Here is a 14,707-nt window from a genome sequence, read left to right as displayed (position 1 = left end):
AAAGCAATGACAGTGACTCCGGCTGAAAATAGAAACCAGCCTATTTGTTCTGGGAGTTGCCTGAAGGCTGGCAGGGCTTTGTGTGCACCTGTGGAAGTAGGTTGTACAGGACAGACAACCCATTGAAGAGTGCAGGCTTCCTCAGCTACAGCAGTGCAAGTCAGACGTGGCTCTGCTGATGTGAGTGGGGCTGCCTGCACCTCTCCACCAGAGCACAGCACCTGTGCAAACAGTCATGGGCCAAATTTTACAACCCTTGGGGAGCGGAGTGGGCCGGTGTATGATCCTCACACCGTAGGTTGCCAGCTGATGGTTCAGGGGTAAGATGTTAGCCGCCCACTTCTGGAGACTGGGCTGGGATTTTCAGAGCCATGAAGATACAGAGTGCTGCACGGCTGCAGCCTTGATTTTAAATCTTCTGATCCTGAGCAAACCTGTGAGTGGAGTTGTCATGTGGTGGTGGATAGATCCCAGAAATTCAGTGAGATCTCTTCTGTACTGCAACATGGGCAGAGTTTGAGAAGGGATGGCTGCAAAGTGACTTTACAGACATGTAGTGATGCCTGCACTAGACCATGCAGTTTAGTGTCTTTCTGCTTACTTCACCCTGGAGAAATGAATATGACTGAATTTCCTCTTCTGATCACACTGAAGGCAGAATTTCCCCAGGCTTGAATGGCAGAAGAAGAAGAAACTGTTTGAGACAAAGCTGAGCATGCTGGTAAAAATGAAACAAAAAAACTGCTGTGACTTTACAGCTAGTTTTAAAGAGACAAGCTGGGATGGGTTACTCTGCATCGCTGGAGTCTGTTGTGTCCTTATTTTTAATTTTTTTTTTTTTTTTTTAATTTTGACTCAGTAATTTTGAGGACAGTCAGAAGATGAGTCTTTAGAGATGGGCTCTATGTGTTAGAGGGGGGAACGTGCTAGCGTTTGCTCTGCACAATAAATATCATTGCCAAATGAGCAAGTGGCTTTTTCTGATATGGCAAAAATATAATAGATAAGATTTTACATCAAGCCATTTCAGAAAACAAGAGAAGGTGGTTGATTTATTGTTTTAATTAAAATATTAACTTTGCTTCCTTCCTTGATTGCTTCTGTGGGGAACTGGATGATGCTTGGCATTTGCATAGTAAATCTTGGGACAGTCTCTTTGGTGGATGGGTTGTGATGCGATTTTGTCTCCTTGTTCTTCCTCCTCACTGTACCCGTCCTTGGAGGCAAGGTACTGCAGCTGAGGGAGTAGTTTAAAAATAAAAATTACCTACCCTCATTGTGATTAGTAATAGCAGAATCTTACTAACATCTCTTGGATTTGGTCTCGGTTTTCCATTCAGTGCTTGAAGTTAAAGGCTGGGCATTCGTATATTTATTTTTCAGTTAAAGGCTGTGAGTTTCAATGGCATTAACTGAGCTAAGAATTGACAGTTTTCTTTATGTAGTTGTTTTTCCCTGTTCATTGTAGCATACTCCTTGCACTTGAAGGAGGGCAGGCAGGAGGGTATAAACCGCTCGAGGGGTCAAGTGGAAGGAAACTGACCATTGGAATATGTGTGGTAAGGGCAAAGTTTAAAATAACGTCTGTTTCTTGTGATTGTTGTAGATACAGAAAGAACCATCTTTCCCTTGGACTTTGCCTAAAAGTCAAGGTTTTATTTTGGGAGGCTGGACTGCATCAGCTGACTTCAGTTATGCACATTTTCATCCTGCTGTCCTGTAGGGGGGCAGGGGTGGGGGTGCTGTATGTCAAATCCTTTTTCATTACTGGAAATACAATAATTTCTTTTTCCATATGCAGACAAGAGTGTTCTAGAGCAGTCTGAATTAAATGCCAGGGTGAAAATGGGTTGCTGTAGAAACCCATGTCAGACTTGCAAATGGTTCTTGTGCATTTCTGGGGCTGTGTTAGCAATAAAGACTCTTCAGCTATCTTTACTTTTTTTGGTGGTATTGAGAAATGAGTCTTCACTACTAAAAAACATCTGGAACTAGCAGGTGTATGCTGAAGTTCAGAAAGGCAGGGAACTGACTGTATGACAGGCTGATCAGGAACCTGCTAAAGCTTTGGGAACCATCCATCAGCTTTAGAGGACTTAGGGTATAATCTCCCTGTTCACTGGAGTCTATGCAACAGGCAACATGTTGCATCCCATTTTTTTAAAAAAAAAATTTTAACTTCCAATAAGGGCTTGTAGATTTTGGGGAAAATCTCCCAAAAAACTGTTCTACAGCACTGCCTTCTTTTTTCCTTCCTAACCCTAAAAGACTGGTGGTGACAACTGTGTTTAAAATGTGTGTCTTGAAGAGCTGACAAACAGTACTTGATGCTGAAACATTGCTATGGTGCTTCCTCAGCATCCCCTGGATACCTCTGCATCTCCTCGGATTAGCAGTGCTGTTATAATAGTCCATGGCACAAGTCTAGTTACAGGAGCTCTTTGTTATTTGGCTGTATTCTAAGCAGCATTTCAGACATTATTAAAACATTTCTGTATGCTTTTTGGCTTTGAAAAATACAAATCCCAAGCAAAACCCCACAAATCTTTGTTTAATTCAATTATACCTCTTAGAACAGCCTACACAGTTATCATATAAAAAGGTGGGTGAATTCCAGATAGGACTTCGAACATTCAGCTGAAGCAGAAAATCAAGACTGATGGGGGATTTTCAAAGAGCCTCGTGTTATTCCTAGAAAAATCACTGTAAAACGTGGCATTATCAATGCCTAAGTGACAACTGCAATTTGATTTAATTAAGAGCTATGCTAAGGCATATTCTATTTGCTAAGGCATGGTTTATCTCTAAAGATGTAAATATTCGTGGATCACTGAAGCTGTATTGGTTTTAGTGAGTGAAACTTGCCTGTTGACAGTCTTGTCAGCTGAAAGCATTAGAAGGGAATGAAATTACATTCTGGGCCTTGCCCCAAATGGGAATTCCTGTAATATTTTAAACTTCAGAAAGGATGGAAGTGTAACAGAACAACATGACTAGAGTAAGATTTATTAGTTCTGCTTTCATCCTGGCTTTGGGCCATCCCCTGTCTGCAAAATTCCTGTTGATGTCCCATCTGTATTCATGTAGAAATTGATGGCAGGGTAAAGCTCTCTGATCCTATCAGTTCACATTTGCATCACTTTCTCTTCTGGATGTGCTATGAAGGGCTGGAAGCACCACTTGTTAAACGCTAATTAGCAGACAAGCAGAGGAGACTGCAAGGTCAATATAGCACTTCTGGAATTTAAAGTATTTTCTACTTTGCAAGGGAGGGAGAGAGAAATCAAAGCCCCTGCCTCTCAGTTTGGCTTGTGTTTTTGAAACAGTCCCTTAGGAGATAAAAAAAATACTTGAATGGAGCCATTAAACTGTGGTCTGTTCTATATTTTGCTGTCATAATTGTTGCAGAAGTCATACTTTAATGTGTAAGTTTGGGTTTGATGTCTGTCTTCCTCTAAAACACAGAGGAAGGGAGAAAGGAAACTTCGTTGTGACTGCTGATTGCTTCCATTAGAGAAGTGGATGAGGTTTCCAAACCTCAGTGTAACAGCTCCTCAAAGACCAGATTTGTGTGTCCAAAGGTTTTTTGTTTTCTGGAAGACTTTGTTATCCTGGCACATCCTACTGGTACAAAAATCATGATAGTGGTATCTGTTTCTGCTTTTTCCTTCCCTCATTTAAGCTAGCTGTGTCCTCATAGTCTCTAACTGCAGCAGGCAGTAAGAACTTTAACTGCTCTCCTCCTTGAAAGCTACATGCAGACTAACATAACAGTAGGAAGGAGGAGTTCAGTAAGAGTCCTTCAGCAGGTCATGCTTGAGACATGGACATACAGTCCACACTGAAGCAGATTTTTGGCATAGGTCACAAAAGTTAATTTCCAAACAGGAAGGATGTGTGTTTTGGGCATCCTCCAAAGAGCTGTATCCAGTGAGGCTGCTTTGCTTGGTTGTCCTTTAGAGGGTGCCTCTTCTCTGCCCTGACTATTGACAGGACAGTGTCATAAAGCTGAGGTGAGTTCTTACTAGCTTTAATCAGATGCTCCACCCAAACCCCTGCTGTTCAGGTAGCGTGCTGCTCCGTTCAGCTGAACTCAACTCAATTACTGCCCATTATTTTTGAACTTAAACTGTTTATGTATATCCTGAGTCCCTGATGCAAATGGACTATTATAGATCTGAATCAACGCAGCAGTACAGTCGTTGGCAGTCCTGGTCTCCTTGTGCATCCTAGTTTATTCTCTAGCTGAAGCCATAGTGAGTGAGGCTCGTTCTCCAGTGGAGGTGACTGAATGCAGCTGCAGCTGGTTGATTAAACTCAGTGAAGAGCAACACTCCTGTGTCACTCCACATGCTCTGCTACGTGAAACAAGGGGATTGGGTGTGGTGAATTTCTAGTAATGAAAGCAGACAATCGGGTTTGTCATAAAATCAGCTTAAAAGAGCTTTCTAGATTCCAGAGAGAACCAAAATAACTGGACCTGCCTAGGTCCTATAATCTTAAAATGGTGCTCAACATCTGCTTGGCAATAATATTTATTATGAAATTTTTAATAGCACATACTGTCTTGTGTTGAAAATAATGCAGAAGGACGCACTACGGAGAGAACTCATTACACAGAGGTTAAGAAAATGAAAAATAAGCATTTAACATCAGTTAAAAAAAGATTTGGAGGAAAGTTACAGCTACAAATATCTTGATGAGGTCACCAGCTTGGCCCAAGCATGGCACAGTGGCCTGGGGCATGGTGAAACATCCTTTTAAGTCCCTTCTCTAGGGGATCTAGGTTAATAATGTAGTCATCATAGAAACTCTCCTTGACGGATGGAAAAGAGAGAGGTGCTGAAGATGCCTTTAAGATTTGAGCTGCTACTTGGAAGCTACTTTCTTTTCCTGAGACTAGCAATTCTGAGTGCGTTCTTAATTTGGCGCTACAGAAGGTGCCTAGCATTAGCTGGGCTGGATTTGAGCCATTACAGGCAGAGGAATGAGTCTGAGGGGCATGTTCCTTATTGCACACTGTGTGCTCCTGAAAACTGTAGCACGGGAATATAAGAACTTATTCCCAACAGTTAACAAAGAAAAGTAAATTGCAATTCTCAGCTTGAAGCATATTCCAAGTAACAAGCTCTGTAGACCCTCACAGGTCTTGGTTATTTCTCTGCTGAGCCTGTAATCTGCTCTATAAAACAGGTTCCCTAGAAAGCGGTCTGAGGATGTCAGCAGGCACAGAGGCCACATTTCCTTCTGCAGTGTGTTCCAGTCAATTCTCTCAGGATTAAGACAGTAGGCCTTTTTTCCCCTAATTTGATTTTTGTCTGGCTTCAGGTTTCACTTGTTGGTTGTTGTCATGCTTATTGTCTCTTAGGCACCTTCCTTGCAAGTCAACCGAAGCCATCTTCTGCCTGTTGCATAAACAACTGGAAACAATTTTGGTTATTTCTTGCAGCCTTTAACACTTTTGTGGCTTTTTTCTCTGCTATCATGAGTCTTACTTCAACATCAGGTCTGAAGCAGGAATTGGTTATTCCAAATGCCCTGTAGAGAAGTCAGGTGTAATCTCTGCTCCCAGACGCTGTTCTTGGATTCATGTATTCAAGGATGATATTAGATAGCTTTGCCACTGGGAACGCCTAACAAATTGCCTGTTCTTTATGTTGTCCAAATCCCTTATTCAGTCTGCTTTCTAGGATGCAGGTTCTCTTGCCGAATGCTTGTTGTTCCTAGACATATAGCTTTGTGTCTTGGCTCTAGTAAAGCCGATTCTGTTGGATAAAGCCCAATCTATTAAGCCATCCAGGCCACTTTATTGGCCTCTTTCTATCCTTATTTAATACTGCGTTGTCCTTTGTGTAGTCTGTCAGTTCGCTGTTAGCAGAATATGTATTTATTTCAGTATCATAAATGACAGTGGTGAGTATGTCAGGCTTGGTACGAATCCATGTGGAACATTCGGTCGTTTGTTAATACTTCCTTGTAGACATCTACTTCTGGAGATCTCTTTCTTCCCCCACTCTTAGTTCATATCATATGGAATTTAATTGAAACTACAAAGTGGTACAATAAGTATCGTAAAATTGAAATACCAGTAGTCTTCATTTCCCTAACTTGTGTGTGTGGTCTCTCCTCCCAGAACTTTCCCTAGAGCTGATCAATACCTGTTCACTTTTACTCCGCTCCCTCCCGCTCCCCCTCCTCCCCCACCCCTTTATTTAGAGGCTGGATCTCTTGAACTGTTCAATAGAGTGTCTACTGTTTTCAGAGTGTATACTGTTTCCCTACCGATAGGTAGATCTTGACATTAACATTCTGTGGAGACTTCTGCAGCAAGTTCAGGTTTTACCATTGAATTCCTCTTTGATACGTCCCTGAAGTTTTCTGTCTGGTGTTTTTTTTTTTTTTAAACTCTGGTGATATATATGTTAACTTTGTCTTTTGTGGGAGCCGAAATAAAAGGATTACTTGGCATCTCCAGTAAATAGCCCCAGTTTAATTCAGGGGAACACTTCAGCATGTTTTTCTTACCTATGCATTTAAGTCTCAGATTTTCTGCAAGTCTCATTTATGTCATAGGGAAGGTGACTGGTGTCGGTGTAAATCGGCGATGGGGCTCTGCTGTCCAAACAAAGGTCCTCACCCTTAGTTCAGAGGCAGTTCTTGCGTTCTTCCTCCCTGCCAGGCCTCTCTCCATGGCTGCATCTAACCAGGACTAAGCCACCCATCTGGGGGAAGACAGAAGCACATTCAGCCGTTATATCAGGTGAAAGCTGCTGTCTGCCCCTTGGACCACCACCAAGTGTATTGCTACCCTGGGTTTTAAAAGATGATACTTGAGAAATCAATTATTTTAACATCTGTGCTGTCTTCATTTATGTGCCCAGAGAAGTATTATTTTGTCCTCTTTGTTAAAAGTGAATGTTTCTTTCTTTGCTTTATCTCTGTGCACAGCGTGTCTTGTTGTTACATTTCAGTTGCTATACACTAAATCAATAATCCTGTTAAGAAGAAAAAAGAGGTCTAGTAGCAATAAGTAAAATTGCAGAGTTAATCAGATCATCTTTATTCGAGTTGTAGCCTCTGTTACCCAAAGATGTTCTAGTTCTACAAAATCAATATGGGCACAATGAAGTAGGTTTATTTTCTGGGTATCAGCAGTACAAGGGAGGGGGCTGGATGCTTGGAGGGAACCAAGAGATTTTGCTGCCTGTGAACACAGTAGCTGTGGAAAAGGAACAGTTGCTGCCATGGAATCAAATTACAGAAAGTAATGCATATTTTGGGCACTGAAATGTCTGGAGGAGGTACAGATCCAAGGATTACTCCCTTCTTATTCCATCCCCACCAACTTCACAAACAAAATAAGTCTAAAATAACTCAGCATTTTAAATATAGCCTTTTGAGTTAACCGTTTGTTTTACAGTGTAAAAACCACCTGATTTTACAAACAAATTCTTCAGCAGAGATAGGTGATGTTTTTCTTACCTTCTCTTTCCATCATAATTTCTAGTCTCTGTCCTAGTTTTAGGCTAGTCAGCTATAAAGGCTTCAGTGGAGCTACACCTGGCTAGGCTGGGGAGATTATAATGAGATTTAATCTTTCTTAATCCAGCCTCTTGCACAACTTCTTTCACGTACGGTTGAACCCTGTTCTCCACAACTGCTACCCCCATGAATAGCTATTGACAGTAAAATTGAAGCCACAAAAATGATGGGCCTCGTTGTTGTTTCATTATTGTTAAAGATGATCTCTGTTGTGCTGTGCAAAAACCAGTGCCCAGCACTGCTCTATCTTGATTGTTACTCAGTGGTCCTTTAAACCCAATCAAGCTGTAAGTTCAACAGATCAGTGCATTGCTTTCCCTTTGCACTTTAAGCAATAGATCTTGTAACTGTGCCGTAAATATTTAGTATGCTTGTGTTTGGTAATAAAGATTTTTAGGAGGAATAATGTTTCACATTGACACTTGGGCTAATAATCAAGAGCTGGAAATGTATTTCACCATGGCTGTGCTGCCTATCCTGTTAGGAAATGATGGAGCTGTAGTACAGACTCAAACGGTGAGAACTGGGAGTGTGGTCAGAGCCAGTGAGCCATGGGACACATGTAGATGTTGTCCAGTGAGTGCTGCAGAGCTGGAAGGGCTTAGTGCATCCTCGTATGGAAGGAAATGAGGAAAGCTTTCCAAGAGCAGGCTTAATTCAGATGGAGCTGTTGTCATGCTTTGGTAGCTAAGCACTTGTTTGGGCTGGCTTGTTCAGTAGCTCCTGTTGGTGAAGAGCTGACCTATGTGTTATGTCTTCTCAGGGAGGCAGCTGCACAGCCTTGATTTGTGCAGTGGGAAACTCTAAGACATCCCTGCGGTGAGAACTAAGTTTCCTTTGGGTCAGTTTAGGTCCTAAAATTGCCTCTTGTTTTTATCAAGATTGAGTGGGATCTTCATGTACATGATTTTGAAAACCCATACTGTCTTTGACCATCACATTGTTTTTAAAATATAATTAATTTCTTAATGATAATTTAAAACTTTGATAATGCTCAAGAAGACATTCATGTGCTGTCCTTGCCAGCTGGTCTTTCTGGATTTGATTGTTTGCTTGAACATCTCCAGACATGATTTTCCACCAGTTCAACTTCCTTATACTGAAATGACTTGTAGCAGCACTTGGTTGTGTGGCATTTGTACACAAACTGTCCCTGGTCATGTAAGAGAAGTATCAGAAAGGAACACTGCATTTATTCTTAACCACGTTCTAACTATATGCACCTTTTACACAAAGCTTAAAGTTTAGGGTGGTTATACAAAAAGGTGCTTTTCAATGAGATACCTACACCTTTGAAAGTGGCTTAAACTGACTTCTCCCAGCAAAATTGGATGTTGTATATGTGAGATGGGTCTACTTGCCCTACTGACTAAGGGCTCAATGGATTTCTTTTAATTCAAGTCTTCACAGTTCTTGATCCAATTTGAACTCTGTCTGTAATTATGTATTTAGAAGGTTATCTTCACATGAATACCACGGTCTGCACTGACATGAGAAGTGTGAGGTGGGCCCAGATCTTGAAGAGCTCTTCTCGGTGGTAGTTCTGACTTTCAACCATATTATTGTTTATAATTTTATAAATGGCTACTTTCAATCTATTTGCAGCCTGCCTCTCAGATTTCTATTACATATGCTAGAACAAACACCGATCCCGATAATCAGTTCTTACACCTTCTCAAAATTCAGTCTGAAAGTAAATGCTACAAAAAGTGAGACCATGTATAAATATTACTGTATAATAACTGTATGAATAAAGATAGTATTTTATAGTATTTAAACTATATACATAGAATGTGTATATGTGCATGTCTACATATACACACACATACACTTTTATCATCCTTTGTACACTTGAAGCTCACCAAACTTGACTTTGGTGAAAACAAGCATGAAGTGCCTGGTCTTCTGCTAAATAGCTGAAAAAATGTTGTGGTAAAAATGAACTTTCTGAAGCTATGAACTGCTATTGCTGTTTTACTAAGGCCTGAGGGTGCACAAATAAAGTGTGCATCCCTTAAATTCAAGTAAGTTTAGGTTTTAATGACTTAACTGTATTATTGCATAAAATGATCACTGATTTTTCAAAATATTAAGGTTCCTCCTCAGCACAAGAGGAGCTGGGTGTACTTAGATAATATAGGAAGGATAAAAAATAAGAATGGAAGATAACCCAGGCTGTAAATGCCACAGAAATTGCTTGTCAGTTGTGGTGATTATCTCAGAAGTTGCTGCCATTTTGAGCAAGGATAATCTGACTACTTTGTACTCACAAAGTGTTGTGGGTGGAGTGGGAGTTGTGTGTGTGTGTGTGGCTTTCTTAACTGATTCCTCAATTATTTATTTTTCCCAGAGAAAACATTTTTTTGTGTATACAAATACTGTACGTATACTTGTGTTTAAACCCGTTTTATACATGGTGCATGTATGTACACACAGGTATAGAAAACTGTTTATGTGCAAATTTGTATGTACACACTTCCCCACTTGTGGGAAGAGGGAGCGACAGAAACCCAGATTTGATACCCACTCTAAACTGCTCTGGCAGTGCATACTGATCCCACAGGACGGTTTCCAAGTAACCACAGGAACTCTGTCCTGTAGTCTGGTGGGTTCTCTGGTACTGGCAGATACTTTGTGTTTGTGCACGTGTAAATACCTCATGTATATAGCATAAAAGCTTTTGCCTTATTTCAGATGTACAGCTGGAGCTGCATTGATCATGTAGAGGTGTCTATGCACAACAATCTCTTGATCTGCACCATAATATGTAAAATGAATAATGTATATTCCTAGACAAAAAGCACTGACTGGGATAAGAATCACACTGAGTTTTGGGAACAAGGGATTGAATCCTTGCTGGATTGTATTTTTTTTCTGAGGCTTTTTGATGCAGTCGGGTGGCTGGAACAGAAATGGAAAGAACATGTCCAAATGTTGTGTTTCAGAGCAGTAGTTAATCTGGGTCTTGCCCCCAGTTGCTTCAAACACACGATTTTGAGGAGTGAAAAGAGGGTTAATCTTCTGTGGCATAAATGAGTAAGAGCTGCGAAAAAAGAACTTTTCAGAGATCTATGTGCTAAATAAATTACTGGTCATGTTTTATTTAAAGTTCTCACGCTGCCAGCAGAGAACGTAACAAACATGCACTTCACTTACAGCAGCAGCTCGGATTTTCCTTCTGGCACTCCCCAGGCTCCTTCGTTCAGCTTTGTTGCGTGGCACAAACCACTGAGCAGAACCACACGTACACGCATGGTTCGCGTGTGCACGTGGCATTATATGGTCAAACAGTTTGTCTCCTTTCACTTGCAAGAACTTCTTTTGGTAAACATGGGTGGGAAATGCAGCGAACCCCAAGCCTGTCCAGCCCAGACGTTGTAGGATCCTCTGTTTGCTCAGATCCTGTGATGTGGATGCCAGCCCGGGTTTGCACTAGCGATGCCGGGCAGTGCCCGCAGCTGGGGTGGAGCTGATTGCCGTGCCTGGGGATTGGCTGCTCCTGTGTCTGCCCACGTGCTGCAGGAGTCAGGGAGTGTCGCTGCCAAGCTGCAGAGTGGGAGGCGGCAGTTAGAGGATTTACATTTCTAGCTGGACAGCTGTTTGCTTTCTCTTCTCCCAAACATCTGCTCCCATGCTCTATTTTGGGAAGTTGTGAACACTGCTTTAAGGGGTTACAGTAGGTTATCGGCCTTGTGCTGTGAGATGCAATCATTGGATTTCCGGCTGGCTTTAAGGGGTTACAGTAGGTTATCGGCAGATGCAATCATTGGATTTCCGGCTGTTGTTGGCTTAAGGCTAATGGAGAAAATCTGTGGAGAAGATGCTTTCTACCTCAAGGGTGCTTGAACGTTCCTGGAAAAGCTGTCCATTGCAGGAGAGCCTATAACACTTGCTGTCACCCTAGTGACAGAAGCCTTTTCTGTGGGTGATGGCTGGGATTCATATTCAGAGATGGTTGCCTTGTCACGGGAGACACCCTTAATGTTAAGGTTTGTTCATTTGTAGATTGTTTTTTTGTTCCTCAACTACTCTCATATGATGTGCAAACAGCCATCAAGGTTGGGAAATGTCTGTGTGGCTTTCAGTAGGTTGTACAGATTAGGTCTCTGATGCTTTTACCTTGAGCGTAACACTGATGAGTTTGTCCCAACTTCTTTCCGAAAACTGAATCAAAGGGCTTGTTGAAATGGCTGGAAGGCAGGAGATGGTGTACAGGAATTTCCTGGGAGCTGGGTGGAGAACCTAAGTGTAGCTAGATGATGTGTTCCTTTGTGCCTAAGATGCTGCTGCTTTTAGAAATATCTCTCAAGGGGTGAATGGGAGTCTAACAAACTCTCCTGGGCTAAAGAAGCAGTATTTTTAAAGTTTGAAAGACTTCATCTGGAACTGACACAGAAAACCTGAATGAGGAAAAGTGTTTGGGGTCAAGAGTGTATTGTTCTGAATATTTGATAGGACGTTGACAGCTTCTTTTCCTAGACACCTTTGGAGCGGTTAGCATTAAATGCAATGGAAAGGAAAGCTCCTGGTCTGTGAGCACGTTGAAATGAACACTTGACATGCTTGTGCCTTTCTTGGGATGAAAAACATCACCAAGAAGCAGAAAGTCCTGGATTTATCCCTATATAATGAGGAAAAAAGAAGTTCTTAGTGACCGATCTCTGTTGTTCTGCATACCTTGTGCTGCCTTTTACAAACATACCAGAGGCGGTTAGCATCAGTTTCCAAGTGGTTTTGTATGTATTTCACAGCTTCAAAATCTGAAAAACATGTTAGGTAGTCTGACTTATTGCCTGTAGGGTAGGGTGCAACAATCCACTCACAACTGGGCTGTCACTGAAAACTGGGGTACTTACTGCAGTCACTTTGCCAGTAACACAAGTGAAATGTGCATTCTTCTAAGGCTTTACTGTGGCTATGAATAAAACACATCATGGTGTTATTACATCAGCCTGGGCTAAAGCAATGAGAATGATAACATTGAGGGCTGATCTCCATGTCAAGTCTGTCTGCTCAAAACCAGCATTGCAATAGTGGCAGTGGTAGCAGTCGTGCCTTTTCTGTAATGCAATAAGGTTTTGAGTCTTCTTTGGGAGGCCCAGTCAGATAATTAGATTTATGGAGAGATATGATATTGCTTTTTGAGCTCCTTATACTAATATCTAATCCAAAATGCTGTATGAGAGAAGCCATATGCACAACAAAGAATTCTGTGTCCTTCGGTCTGTGGTCCTGGCGGCCATCCTTCAAGCAATATCTTCTAGTACATGTTGAGAAAGCCATTCGAAATTGTTGGATGCTTTTGGATTATGTACTGTTTTTGTGTTCTCAGCGTTAGGTACTCTAAGGAAATCACAGATTTGGTTTAAAATGCAAATATGCACATTGTGTATACATATAGCAGTTTTACAGAGTCTCTTCGTTCAGATTTTTCAGCCTTTGGCCATTATCAGAGGCCTCTTCCCAGCTAGAAACTAATTTTTCTTTAATGGGCATTTAAAAGGAAATTTTTATATAACCAGATGTGCCTGTTGAGCTTCAGTCCTGGTTAAACATTTTGGGATTCCTCTTGGTAGTAACCGAATGAACCATACTTGGTACTGAAGATGTCTCATATCTACAAAGCCTTACAAACAAATATGCAACAGTCCACTAATTAATCCAGACAAATTAACTTTAATTAGACGGTATTTCATTAATATTTTCCAAGTTTGTTGTAGCTTGCGGCCTTGTTTTTATGGTGCACTCCTTATTTTAAATGCTTCCTGAACCATTCTAGGATCATGCAGTCATTTAGGAGAGGACACATTTTAAATCTCATTTCAAAAGCTTCAGTGCTTTACTCCCTCCATCCCTTCAGCAGTAAGAGATTAGGTCCAATGCCAAGTGACTTGCATCACCCTCTGTCATGGGATGTGACTGCCTGGGTCTTAGCAGTCCAGCAAAATGAATCACCAGCACAGTGTGGTTCCATGGGGATGCAAGTTCATAATGAATGGTCTTCTGTAGGTAAAGGTGCAAGAGACTTTCCTGAGGATCTTGCAAGGGTGTTTGGACATGCAGTGTAGAGCAAAGCTCTAGCTCAGGCCACTGACAGCTAATCTGCCTGCCAAAATACTGTACAGGAGTGGAAGCCTGTCCCTGCTCATGGCAGAGGGGTTGGTACTGGGTGATCCTTGTGGTCCCTTCCAACCCTGACAGATTCTGATCTGTTTTAGCAGAGGACTTAGTAGCGTTGGGTTGATGGTTGGACTTGGTGATCTTAAAGGTCTCTTCCAACCTAAAGGAGTCTATGATTCTAAGCTGTGGTCTAAGTTAATTGTAGAATAGCTCTGTATTTACCAACATCCTATTCAGCCTTGTTTTAACACCTCTGGAATCTTTCTGCTTTTCCAGTATTTGAAGGATGTGATTGTATTGTACGGGCAAGATCGGATCCTTTAGTCCAGACAAATACTGGTAAATATTCATAGCAATTTCTAAGCATGGTTGCTCAATGATATGTGTATCTGACAAATACATTCAGGTTTACTAAAAAAACTCTTGATAGTGAACCTACCCTAATACCTACTAAATATTTTAGTCTTCTATTCAGGCTGCTTTTTTTTTTAATATTTAATATTTTTAAATATTTTTAAAAATATTTAGATTGAGTCCCCTGAAGCTTCATTATGTCTAGCAATGGCTTTCCTTCTAAGTATTTTTATATTGCAAGGCCTTGTGTAAGGTAGGAGTACTTTACCAAAATGGGAATGCTTCTTCTCTTTTCTAACCAGGAATAGCTCTATGCCTGCAAAGCTGCTCGTTGAATTTGTATTTGCATGTTTGAAGACAATGAACAAATGATTTTTGGTGCACTGGCTTTGGCTAGTGCAGGTGTTCTGGTCAGGGAGTCTGGACCTTGCTCACTGAATCAACCTATATGAGCTACAGGAGTTGAAATTATTCAAAAAAAGGAAAAACAAAAGAAACAAAGCAACAGAGTAGCCTGCACTCAATATTTACAGGGGGAAACATGCTGATTAGGGGAGTAAATTCAATTTAATTAATAAATAAGAAATAGTTGTTCTACTAGTTTGAAGCATCTGTAGTATACAGCAGTATAGCAGTGTGCCACTAGCACTAAAATAAATCCCCTTTGGACAGGCAAAGGGCAGATACCTCT

The sequence above is a fragment of the Merops nubicus genome, unplaced genomic scaffold (genome assembly GCF_000691845.1).
Source record: "Merops nubicus isolate BGI_N331 unplaced genomic scaffold, ASM69184v1 scaffold6982, whole genome shotgun sequence".
NCBI lineage: Eukaryota > Metazoa > Chordata > Aves > Coraciiformes > Meropidae > Merops > Merops nubicus.
Note: the sequence above shows the minus strand (reverse complement) of the source record.